Source organism: Choloepus didactylus, chromosome 12 (assembly GCF_015220235.1).
Source record: "Choloepus didactylus isolate mChoDid1 chromosome 12, mChoDid1.pri, whole genome shotgun sequence".
Taxonomy (NCBI): domain Eukaryota; kingdom Metazoa; phylum Chordata; class Mammalia; order Pilosa; family Megalonychidae; genus Choloepus; species Choloepus didactylus.
This window is the reverse complement of record NC_051318.1, coordinates 48,346,560-48,357,778: the sequence shown is the minus strand read 5'-3', so window position 1 is coordinate 48,357,778 and position 11,219 is coordinate 48,346,560. Positions and strand designations below refer to the sequence as shown.

The following is an 11,219-nucleotide window of genomic DNA, read 5'->3' as shown; positions in this document are numbered from 1 at the left end:
TTTCTGGGCATTTTCATAGTATTTTTATTACCTTTATGATAGGTTTTACTGCATAAATATTCCCTTAATTAATTATAAATCACTCATTAAACATCAGATTTAGTTGAGTGCAAGAAAACTATCTCTTAATCTTTTATCAACTCTCACTATCACAATGCCTGGTACACAGTAGGTGCTATATATATATGTCACCCATAAATCTATACTTATAGCTATCATTTATCTATCTATAAATATATATGTAATGAATAGATATTTTGTCACTATTGCTAAGCTAAGCTATAGATTTTATTATATTTTACTTTGGGTTCACTTTGAATATATACACAAAATTTTACTTCATGTATGCTTTATGTATGTTTTATGTATTACAGTAAACTTATATAAAATGAATAGAGTTTAGTGGAATATTCCTAAAGAAAAGTACATTTAAAAATAAGTAGAGGGAGTCAGCCTGGCAGAACCATGGTGGGCCAGCTGAGCGAAGGAGCCATTGCAGCTATAATGCAACACGGAGATACAGCCATAAAACCAGTTCTCCAAGTCATTAATATCCATTCCATTACTACAGAGAACAGTCCACCCCATGATCGATTGCTTATGAGTGATGGATTGAACACTCTATCCTCTTTCATGTTGGCAACACAGTTGAACCCTCTTGTTGAGAACGAACAATTGTCCAGCCACTGTATTAGCCAGATTAACTGATTTATTGTTAACACTCTGAAAGTTGAAAGGAGAGTAGTTATTTTGATGGAACTAGAAGTTCTGAAATCAGCTGAAGCAGTTGGATTAAAGATTGGCAATCCAGTATCCTATAATGAAGGACAGCAAGTTGTTCCTACTCCTGTCTCAGCAACCAATCCACCAACCAGCAAGCCCCAGCAACAGAATGGAAGTTCAGGAATGGGTTCCACCGTATCTAAGTCTTTTGGTGTCTCAAAGACATTTGGAAAAACTGGAAATACCAGCCTCGTGAACATTCCTGGGGGAACACAGTCCAAAGTGGTACCCATTGCCAGCCTTACCCCTTACCAGTCCAAGTGGACTATTTGTGCTCGAGTTACCAAAAAAAATCAGATCCATACCTAGAGCAATTCCCGAGGGGAAGGAAAGCTTTTCTCTTTAGAACTGGTTGATGAAAGTGGTGAAATCAGAGTTACTGCTTTCAACAAGCAAGTGGACAAGTTCTTTCCCCTTATTGAAGTGAACAAGGTTTATTACTTCTCGAAAGGCACCTAAAGATTGCTAACAAGCAATTCACAGCTGTTAAAAATGACTATGAGATGACCTTCAATATCTGTCATGCCCTGTGAAGATGGTCATCATTTACCTACAGTTCACTTTGATTTCACTGGGATTGGTGACCTAGAGAACAAGTCTAAAGACTCACTTGTAGACATAATTGGAATCTGCAAGAGTTATGAAGATGCCACTAAAATCACAGTGAAATCTAATAACAGAGAAGTTTCTAAAAGAAATATCTACTTGATGTACATGTCAGGGAAGGTGGTAACTGCTACTCTGTGGGGAGAAGATGCTGATAGATTTGATGGTTCTAGACAGCCCGTGATGGCTATCAAAGGAGCCAGAGTTTCTGATTTTGGTGGACGGAGCCCCTCTATACTATTTTCAAGCACTGTCATTGTGAATCCTGATATCCCAGAGGCCTATAAGCTTAGTGGATGGTTTGACTCAGGACAAGCCTTAGATGGTGTTTCCATCTCTGATCTAAAGAGTGGAGGAGTAGGAGGGGGCAACACCAACTGGAAAACCCTGTATGAGGTTAAATCAGAGAATCTGGGTCAAGGTAACAAGGCAGACTATTTCAGCTGTGTGGCAACAGTGGTGTATCTCCGCAAGGAGAATTGTATGTACCAGGCCTGCCCAACTCAGGACTGCAACAAGAAAGTGACAGATCAACAGAATGGATTATACTGCTGTGAGAAGTGTGACAGTGAATTTCCCAATTTCAAGTACCGCATGATCCTATCAGTAAATATTGTAGATTTTCAAGAGAATCAGTGGGTGACTTTTTTCCAAGAGTCTGCAGAGGCTATCCTCGGACAAAGCGCTGCTTATCTGGGGGAATTAAGAGAGAAGAATGAGCAGGCATTTAAGGAAGTTTTCCAGAATGCCAACTTTCGATCTTTCACCTTCAGGATCAGGGTCAAACTAGAAACCTACAGTGATGAGTCTCCAATTAAGACCTCTGTGGAGGACGTGAAACCTGTGGACTACAGAGAATATGGCACAAGGCTGATCACGACCATTAGGAGAAATGCCGCGCAGTAATGTGAGAAAAGCAGTTCTGATTGGGCGGAAGTTTGAAAATAAAGAGCTGAAATGCAAATGATTCTCTTCCCACATCCCCGCCCCCTGCCCTCCAGGTAACATTTTCACATTAGCTGCACAATGCATTGAGGCTCTTTATGGTGAACTAAGCAGTGTCCTCTATGTACATCTTGGAACCCATTGGGAGGCAAAGGGAAGTTATGCTCTGATGTCTGTGGACATCAGCTTTGTGTGTCAGATGTAGGGAATCAACCAGCAGGTCGTGTGGTATTAAGCGCTCCTTCACTCTTCGCATTTTTGTCAATTTTATTAATATTTCATCATCTTTAAGCAGGAATTATGTCACAAGTAATTGACCCTAAATTGCAGACCGTGAAATAAATTATGTAACTAGAGTGTTCCTTCTCCAGTGGGGGCACTTTTGCATCTCCGGTTCCTTCCTGGGGAGGCTGAGAGCTGAGAACAGGTTATAAAATGGAACCTGGGTGTTTTAGTAAGTGTTTTCCTAGAATTCAAAGGCTCTCTCTTTCTAGAGGTGCCACATGGTTGTTAATGCTTGGAATGGCAATATGGAAGAATTCTTAATCAAAGACATATCTTTTATATGTGAAGAATATCCTTCTTTCAGGGTTTCATAGACTGAGTCAGTTGGGTCTGATATTGATCAAAATAGTCTCTTCTGAGGAAGGCTGATAAGCACTGACTTGCTGTCCCCTAGGGAAATCCAGGCAACTACAAAGCATCGCTTTAGTTTTCTCTTCAATTAATGTTGCATTTTAGGTTGGTGAATGCACACTTTTTCTACATGTACATATTTCTTGCATTTGTATGTTTCATTTCTTGATTAAAGCTCTGTTAAATAGAAATAGAAAGGATTCTGAAGGGAGAAGCCCTTTGTTTCCCTTGCTTTATTTTAATAAACAGTATCTTCCCTGCTAAAAAAAAAAAAAAAAAAAAAAAAAAATTATAAACCTTAAAGTACAGAAAAATTAAATTTACCTTATGAGAATTATATTTATATCAAGATTTTAGAGCCTTAAAAACTATTCCCATGATTCAAATGCTATTACGTAGATAATGATGATTTGTTATTGTAAAATTAAAAATTAAAAAAGTATATTTTTGGTGTTAATTTACAAAGTAGAAAATTCAAATGAATATCATAAAAAAGTTCTTACTCTCAGAATTTACAGTAGCTTTCTTTCTATATATGATCACCTGTTCCACTCTTACATCAGTGATATGCAATAGAAGCTTATTACAAATTCCTCATTTAGCTATGTCTTGTCACTGGAATTGTTAATAAAAAAAAAAGTATTCAAAAAATACTGTACCTGGATTTTATTTTAATTTTGTTGTGCTATATAAATTCTTCAAAGATGAAGTGTTTGTCCTCTAGAAACTTATTAGATTAGTAGTCAGAAATTGATTAAATTTTTCACCTGCATTTGTGTATGTGGAAGATTTGAGATGTTTTAATCATTATTGTTAAGCTAAGCTATAGATTTTACTATATTTTACTTTGGGTTCACTTTGAAAATATACACAAAATTTTACTTACGTATATATTAACAGATTTCACTTTTACTATATTTGATACACCATTTTTAAAATAGTTTCTACAGAACTTGCAATGCTTATAAATATTTTAATGTTAGGTATATAATATATATATAATTCATATTAGTCATTGTTCATCATGAAAGTAACTCCATGTCTGTCATGTTGAAATATCATCTTTAATAAAAAGAAATGCCTGTCTTGTCTCAATTTTATAAAAACAATTGATTCAAAAATATATAAATAAATTGAATAATTAATATTTACTTATTCTTACTTAAGATGCTTGCTACCCTAGAACAATTAAGAGTAAAGTGATACAAAAATATTTTCATCTTAACTACAAAGTAAGCTAACAAAAAGGGTCAGAATATTGACATGTCTCATGGCTCATACGGTTTTCTTAAATCTCTCAAATCCTACATTTTGTTATACCTAAATTGGATTTGGGCATTTACCTTTTGCTGGAGAAGTCGTGGACACACTCAGTGGCCACCCTCCAGCCCTTGCCTACCCACCTCTGTTTCCTTTGTGTGCAGACATTTCAATATGTTTCCATTCTGCACCCTGGAGAAGATTGCAGTCTAACGGTATGGCCTGACCTTACCTTGAACCCCATACCAGGAACAAGCAGCCCCAGCTGCTTAACATTGGCAAGGCCCCTCCCCCTGGAGTATAAATATCCACTATCAGACATTTCAGGCATTTCTCCTCTCGGCCACAAAGTGGGGTGCCCAGAGCTGCCATCCACTGATCCCAACCTGAACAATTGGCCTCCCCAAGAGACCAGCCATGATGGGATCTCTTCCCCTGCTCTTTTGGACTTTTAGTGTTGTATAAGTAATTAAACAGTCTTTTCCTGAAAGTTCTGTTGTGCCTGAGCTTATGTTCCTACAACGCAGCCGGGAGCAACTTGCTCTACCTCTGAATGTGTTCTTGGAAAACAGTCAAGTGTCATGTTGATCTCTAAAACTGCAGAAGTTGTCAAACTCTGTAAGTTAGTTCAGAGTCATTTTATTTGAGCAAATCAGCAGCAGAAGAAGGAAGATGAGGTGGAACAGTTCCTTCAATGTAGGTGAATTGTTAAAATTCTGGAAACACTGATAAATTTTGTATACATTTCCATGTAATTCTAGAATGAAATAGATCCTAAATCTCTATCAGAGAGTCTCCACATGCCTAAGAAAATCTGATGTACTCTACTGTCTCATGAAAACATTATCCATAAAACAGATCATTAAAAAAAAAAACTAACAGAAACACTGTTTAAATGTAAAGCTAAAAAGGCATTACTTTCTCCATCAAGTAAACATTTGACATATAGAGACATAAAACATCTCTGTCTGCATATAAAGTATTTTACAGCCAGTTATTTATGATTTCAATTTCCAGACTTTCTATCTGGCTAAAATAAAGACATCTGGAAAGCAGTGGCACTTTGAGAAAGTAAATATAAACTTACATCTTGTCCTCCTTCCAAGATTTAATCATGCTGTGTGTTTACTATGGAGGAGGGTTTGATCAATTCAAAGCACAAAATAAAAGCGGGTACATTATGGACTTTTCCTACAAACAGCACAGTATAACAATGGCAATTCATCCATTTACATGGCATCTTGATTCCAATTAGGCATTGAGGTGTAGATTCTGCTACCACAAGACATTTTTATACTTTCTTGCCTTTTAATCTGTAGTTTCATTATAAACATAGTTCCTTGTACCACAATATGCATGCATCTTCCAATTCTAACTTTTGGTCCTCTGTAAGTGTCCTCCCTTTCACCAGCGAGTGTTACAGTACACTGGACAGCAGGATTTAATAAGCTTTTTTTTACCAACTCCTAGACTATTCAATTTTATCCACAGCTTATTCTTCAGATTCTTCACTGGGGAACAAATAAGAAGTTCTCAGCCCTTAAGTTAATCATCTTTTCTTCCATTACCTAAACAAACAGGTTGGTCAAATTCCATACCCAGCTCTAATGGCTTTACTTCCCAGGCTCCTTCAACAAAATCTTAGTTAAATTCATCCATGTAGAATAAATGGAGATAATATAATGGAGCCATTAATCAAGTGTGGTTGGTTGAGCTGGTGTAAATTTCCCTCCTCCCAGATGTCAATTAAGTGCAAGCAAGTCTATAGTAGTGAGATCCTTAATCTCCTTTTATTTTATGTCCATTCTTTATCTATCTTCCAGATGTATCCAAAATCCAATCATTTCAAACCCCTCCACTTCCATAACCCTGATCCAAGCAACTATCATCTCATGACTAGATTACTCAAAGAGCCTCCTACTTGATCTCCATAGTTATACTCATGCTCCCTTCTTTTACATTCTTAACATTGAGCCATGTTTTATTGTTCAATCTATATGTATATGAGTGTATGTGTATTTAAGTAAGCCAAAGGCTTTAACTCTTCATTTCAAAATTCTACAGTGATTCCTTATTACATCCAAAGAAAAATCCAATTATTTCCCTCACTCATCCCCTTTTCTCTACCTTCTCCCACACTTGCTCCAGCCACACTAGTATTTTACTCTTTCTGGAACACAGCAAACATGTGCCGCAGATACTACATTGGCTGTTCATCCCTCCAAACCTTTCTTTTACCTGTTGCCTATTTCCTTTTGCAGAGTCAAGTCTTTCCTGTAAAGTCACCTTTACCAGAGAGCACCCTGTTTAAAAATGCAATCACTTATATGCTCATCTTAGCAGCATTTCAATCCCCATAACACTGCAAGACTTTTTGTTTCTTCCATAGTTAACATCACTTTCTAATATACTAAATATAACTTATTCATCATGGTTATTGAAGATTGTCTGTCTCTCCCCATTAGAATGCAAACTCCTCAAGGTTAGGGCAGGTTGATTCTATTGTTCTCTAATGCACCCCAACTACTTAAAACAGTGTCTGACACATAGAAGACACTCAATAATAGTATTTTTAAATGAATACATGAATGCACTCTGGTTTATCTGTGTGAATATAATGGTGATTTAGGTTCTGATTATTTTTATCCTTGTTGTTCTAAGCACTATGTCAAATATCTTTGGGATAAGAAGACACAAAGAATATCCCAAATATCCCAAATATCTTTGGGATAAGAAGACACAAAGAACTTGGAGATGATTCAAAAAAAAAAAAATGACTAGAGATTTAGAAAATAGTAACTAACAACAATTAAAGTAACTATAATTATTTATCAAGGATGTGGAATGGTGACTTAAAATCAATATTTGAGCTTTAGATGGAAATTATGAAAGGTAAAATGATCTTTTTCCACCAAAATTGTAGCCCTTTCCAGTAGTTATTTTACTCACTTTAGTTTATTTCAATTGCAATACATGAGTAAAGAAGCATGATTAAGTAAATATAAGTCTGCGAAAAGATTTGTATTCATTTTTGAAAAAGTCAGCAACAGCATATACTTCTGTCTTCCCAGTTCTGTGACATAACAAACAGCCTTACGTCTGCTACCACTACAGCCGGTACAACTACAAAACAAATTGACTAATGTAAGACACAAAGCATTTTCCACCATTTGTTTCATGTGCAGTTCAAAATAAACTAGAGAGTTGTTAGAATAGATGTTATTACTGATGTCAAAATTTATACAAAAAAGAAACAGCACACACTGTTAAAAGGCTAGGATGAGTTCAGAGGGTTGAGATCTTTTGAAACTAGGAAACGAATCAGGCCTTCGTATTTGCCAAGCAGCAGTCTGACCTTGCACTATTCACTTTTGGTGCAAACATTTCTTAGAGTTACATTTTTCCTTCCTATAACGGGTTGAGAATATGTATCTCCCTTTATTTTCTAAAATATAATGTGACAAAAATTGCAGAGGTAAGATTGGTGGAAGAGAAGTCTAATGATGCTGTATCATATCTACTTTAATGTTGATTTTTTAAATCCTCTCTATAAAAGAAAATCCTTTTTGCTTAGCCCTTGACATCTTGCTGATCTTAGGTGAATGCTTTCTGCCCTGTTGCAATAATCCCTTCCCCCTAATGCAATAGTTCCTTTTCCTTCTTTATAATTAATATTTTCAAATAAAGTCTGTCATTACCAAGTCCACATTTGTTTTTTATTTGAAAAAGGTCAATACATTTTTCCCCTATTTTTCCTTCTGGAAGTTTTATATATTTGCTTTTACATTTATATCTACGATCCACTTCTAATTAACTTTTGCTTATGGAATGAGATGAGGATTGAGATATGTTTCTTATACAATGTGCCAATGAAACTTAGTGGAAACATTATCCTTCCACTACTGACTTGCCTTGACTTATTTTAAATTAATGAATATGTGGTTTTATTTTCCCCAACATTTGTTATACTTCTGTGTTTTTGTTTTTCTATGTTTCAGAAAAACTCAACACAATTTCTCAAACATTTATAGTTTTTTAATCTTATCAGGGTCATATTTATATTTTCTAAGCAAAAATTTTTATTTTGATTACTTTTTTCGTCATGGTCTTGAGTTCCTCTATGGCTGTAATACTTTCTTAGATTTCTCTAAAAACCTTAATTGCCATTTCAAGATTTTTCTTTTATCTCCTAAATTAAATTATCTCTGTTAATTTGGGTCTATTTCGTCTCTTCTTTATGGTGCACATCTCATTTACTAATAAATATTTAGAAATATTTTTGAATTTTTTTCATTTCTATTTAATAATGACTGTTCAGGAGTTTTTTTTTTTTTTTTTTTTTTTTTAAGTAAAAGGAGTTGGCATGATTTTTTTCTGCCATTTTATAATAGGTTTACGACCCAAATAGACTTCTCATCTGAAAAGGAGTACTGAGTCAGGCCCTGTGAGTTGTTTTTGTTATCTTACAAACTGTCTTTAGATGCTGGGACATGGGGTACTAATGGAATGCAGATAGCTCTAAATGCCAGAATGGAAGGGCTTTTATGTCAGGTCATCTCCCCATAAGACAAAACAATGCAAAATGAAACAAACCCTAAGTTTGCCCAAGCAGAAACTTCTGTGCCTATAGGTAAATTCTCAGGTGCCAGTTCCTCTATTCTATCCAACTGAAACCCTGATGTTTCCCCAGTTCTTCTCCCAACATCTGCTATCTCTTATTATGGAGCCTGTTACATGCTAACTTCTTCCTTGCAGCCTCCTTCTGTGAATATCCTGGTCAATAGGGTTTCATCTATTTCCAATTATTACAAAACTCTTGGAGCAAACCACTTGCCCTCATCCTTGAAACATATACACCAACTCAGCTATCCTGTTATTTGTGGACAAACTTCTTTTTGTTAATAGGGCTTTGTAGAGCTCATGCATAAATGCCATTTTATTATTCATTTCCTGAGACAGGTTGAATAAAGCTATAATTTTAAAATAGAGCTGTTAGTGAATATTCCATAAGAATGATGATGACGATGATGATATAAATGATTGATGCTTTGGAAATTAACTTCCATAAAATAATAAACATGAAAAAATCTTCAAACAGAGGTCAAGTCCATATGAACTCTTGACAACTCATTATCTCAGATTTCTTATTCTGCTTTCTGGGATATACTCTTATGATGAGGGTTAAAGATTCACAGCAGTTATTAAAGACTTTATTGCATGGCTTATTCAGTGATTCATGGATTTGAATTTCTGGATTACCATTAGTTTCTTTACAAAGGAATTACAGTGAATACCAATAAACTTCTACCAAAAACACTTTTATATAACTTATTTTACCTAATCGTCACAAGAATTTATGTTATAACCTTTTGTTTCTTTGAACAGGCAAAGAATACTGAGTTTTAAAGGAGGGACAGGAAGGAGGACAGGAAATATAGTATATATACATTATCTGTATCAGTGTTCAGAGTAAAATTATGAGGGAGACTTTATTTTCTTTACGATTCTCAGATGAAGTTCAGTGATGTTAGGAGACCTTACCAAATTCATAAGGCTATCTATGGTAAAGCCGAGATTCAAATTTAGTTCTACTAACTGCAAATTATACTTTCTTAACCAGAGATTTTTGATTAATATGAAACATTCCTGCACAAATTTTCATACCTCTATTTTCTATTATATATGACATATAAAGCTAAATTAAGAATGAATGCAGGGGAAAAAATGGAACATTAAGAGACTCTAAAAAGCTGTAGAAGTTCTAAGAGAAATTGAAAAGGTTAGGGATCAAAAGCTTCATGTTTTCAAATTGCACATTATCTATGCTGAATCATTATACTAACGAGTTCTCACTGCAGAGTTCACATTAATAAAAAAAGGTTTTCATATTACAAATGTAGAGTCAAATTTTCCTAATGCATTTATTTTTCCTTTTGGAAACAGCCTTAGCTCATTAAAGCCATAAGGGCATTATTTCCTAAAGATGTCTCTCTTTAAATTGATGACGTTAAGAAAAAGTCTTCCTCCAAAGTTTGCTGTAATACAGTTTCTCATACCTAAGCATGTCTTCCCACTGTCACATTACCTTACTATGGAAAATGGATTCCACTTGTAATCCATCTTACACCTACTTCATGTGTGTTATATTGAGGTAACAATGCACGTGCCAGGCTGAATGCTCTTCTCTCCCAAAACTACATAAAATACTTGTCTTACCCAGTGAGGTTCAATGGTTTACAACTATTATTAATGATCTAAACTTTTCTTCAGAACTCTGTTACCTAGAAACCTAACACACAAAGCACATGCAAAATTAGTAGCTCTGTTTGGAGAAGAATTTGGATCAGAAATCTTCATATCTGTGATCAGCATCTTTGAGCAATCCCTGCAAAACCTTTGCAGAAAAGTGGAACTCTATGGAGCTCATTTAGAAAATCAACTGTCTAGTGTAATTTCCATAGTTTAGATAAGCAACCTGTGGTAACAAAGATAATAATCCACTTGTAATGCATTTTATATCCAGTAAATGATATCACTTTAACCTGAGTTTCATTTTTCTGACTGCACATATGGCTTGATTTCCAGGCTTACTACTTCTCATCTAATTGGAAATTCATATGCAAATTTGGGAAAATTTTTCAAGTTTTAAATGTTCAATAAAAAATATGTGTGTCACCCCAAGTTTAAAAATTCAGTAAAAGATTGTTTTCTTTATTTGTTTTCCGCATGCCAATATCTGTAACCACATTCATTATAAATAGGAAACTTAGGACATAAAATTAGCAAAACTAACATTTTGCCTTCATTTCTGGCATGTTAAATTTCCAGACTTTTATTTTTCCTCAACAATTTAGCAAGTTTACTACACTTTTCATTCAATAATACCAATAATATGGTAGGCATTAAGGTCAATAAAAGAAAAATAAAAGGTTAAAATAGGGGTAACAGATATGGCCTCCTAAAATGAGCATCCTGTTTGGAGTCTTGGC

General features: G+C 34.9%; 1 pseudogene; it reads left to right on the top strand.

The window, feature by feature from the left end:
* Positions 1-465: 465 nt before the first annotated feature.
* Positions 466-2,295, top strand: LOC119506833 (annotated as a pseudogene).
* Positions 2,296-11,219: the final 8,924 nt, after the last annotated feature.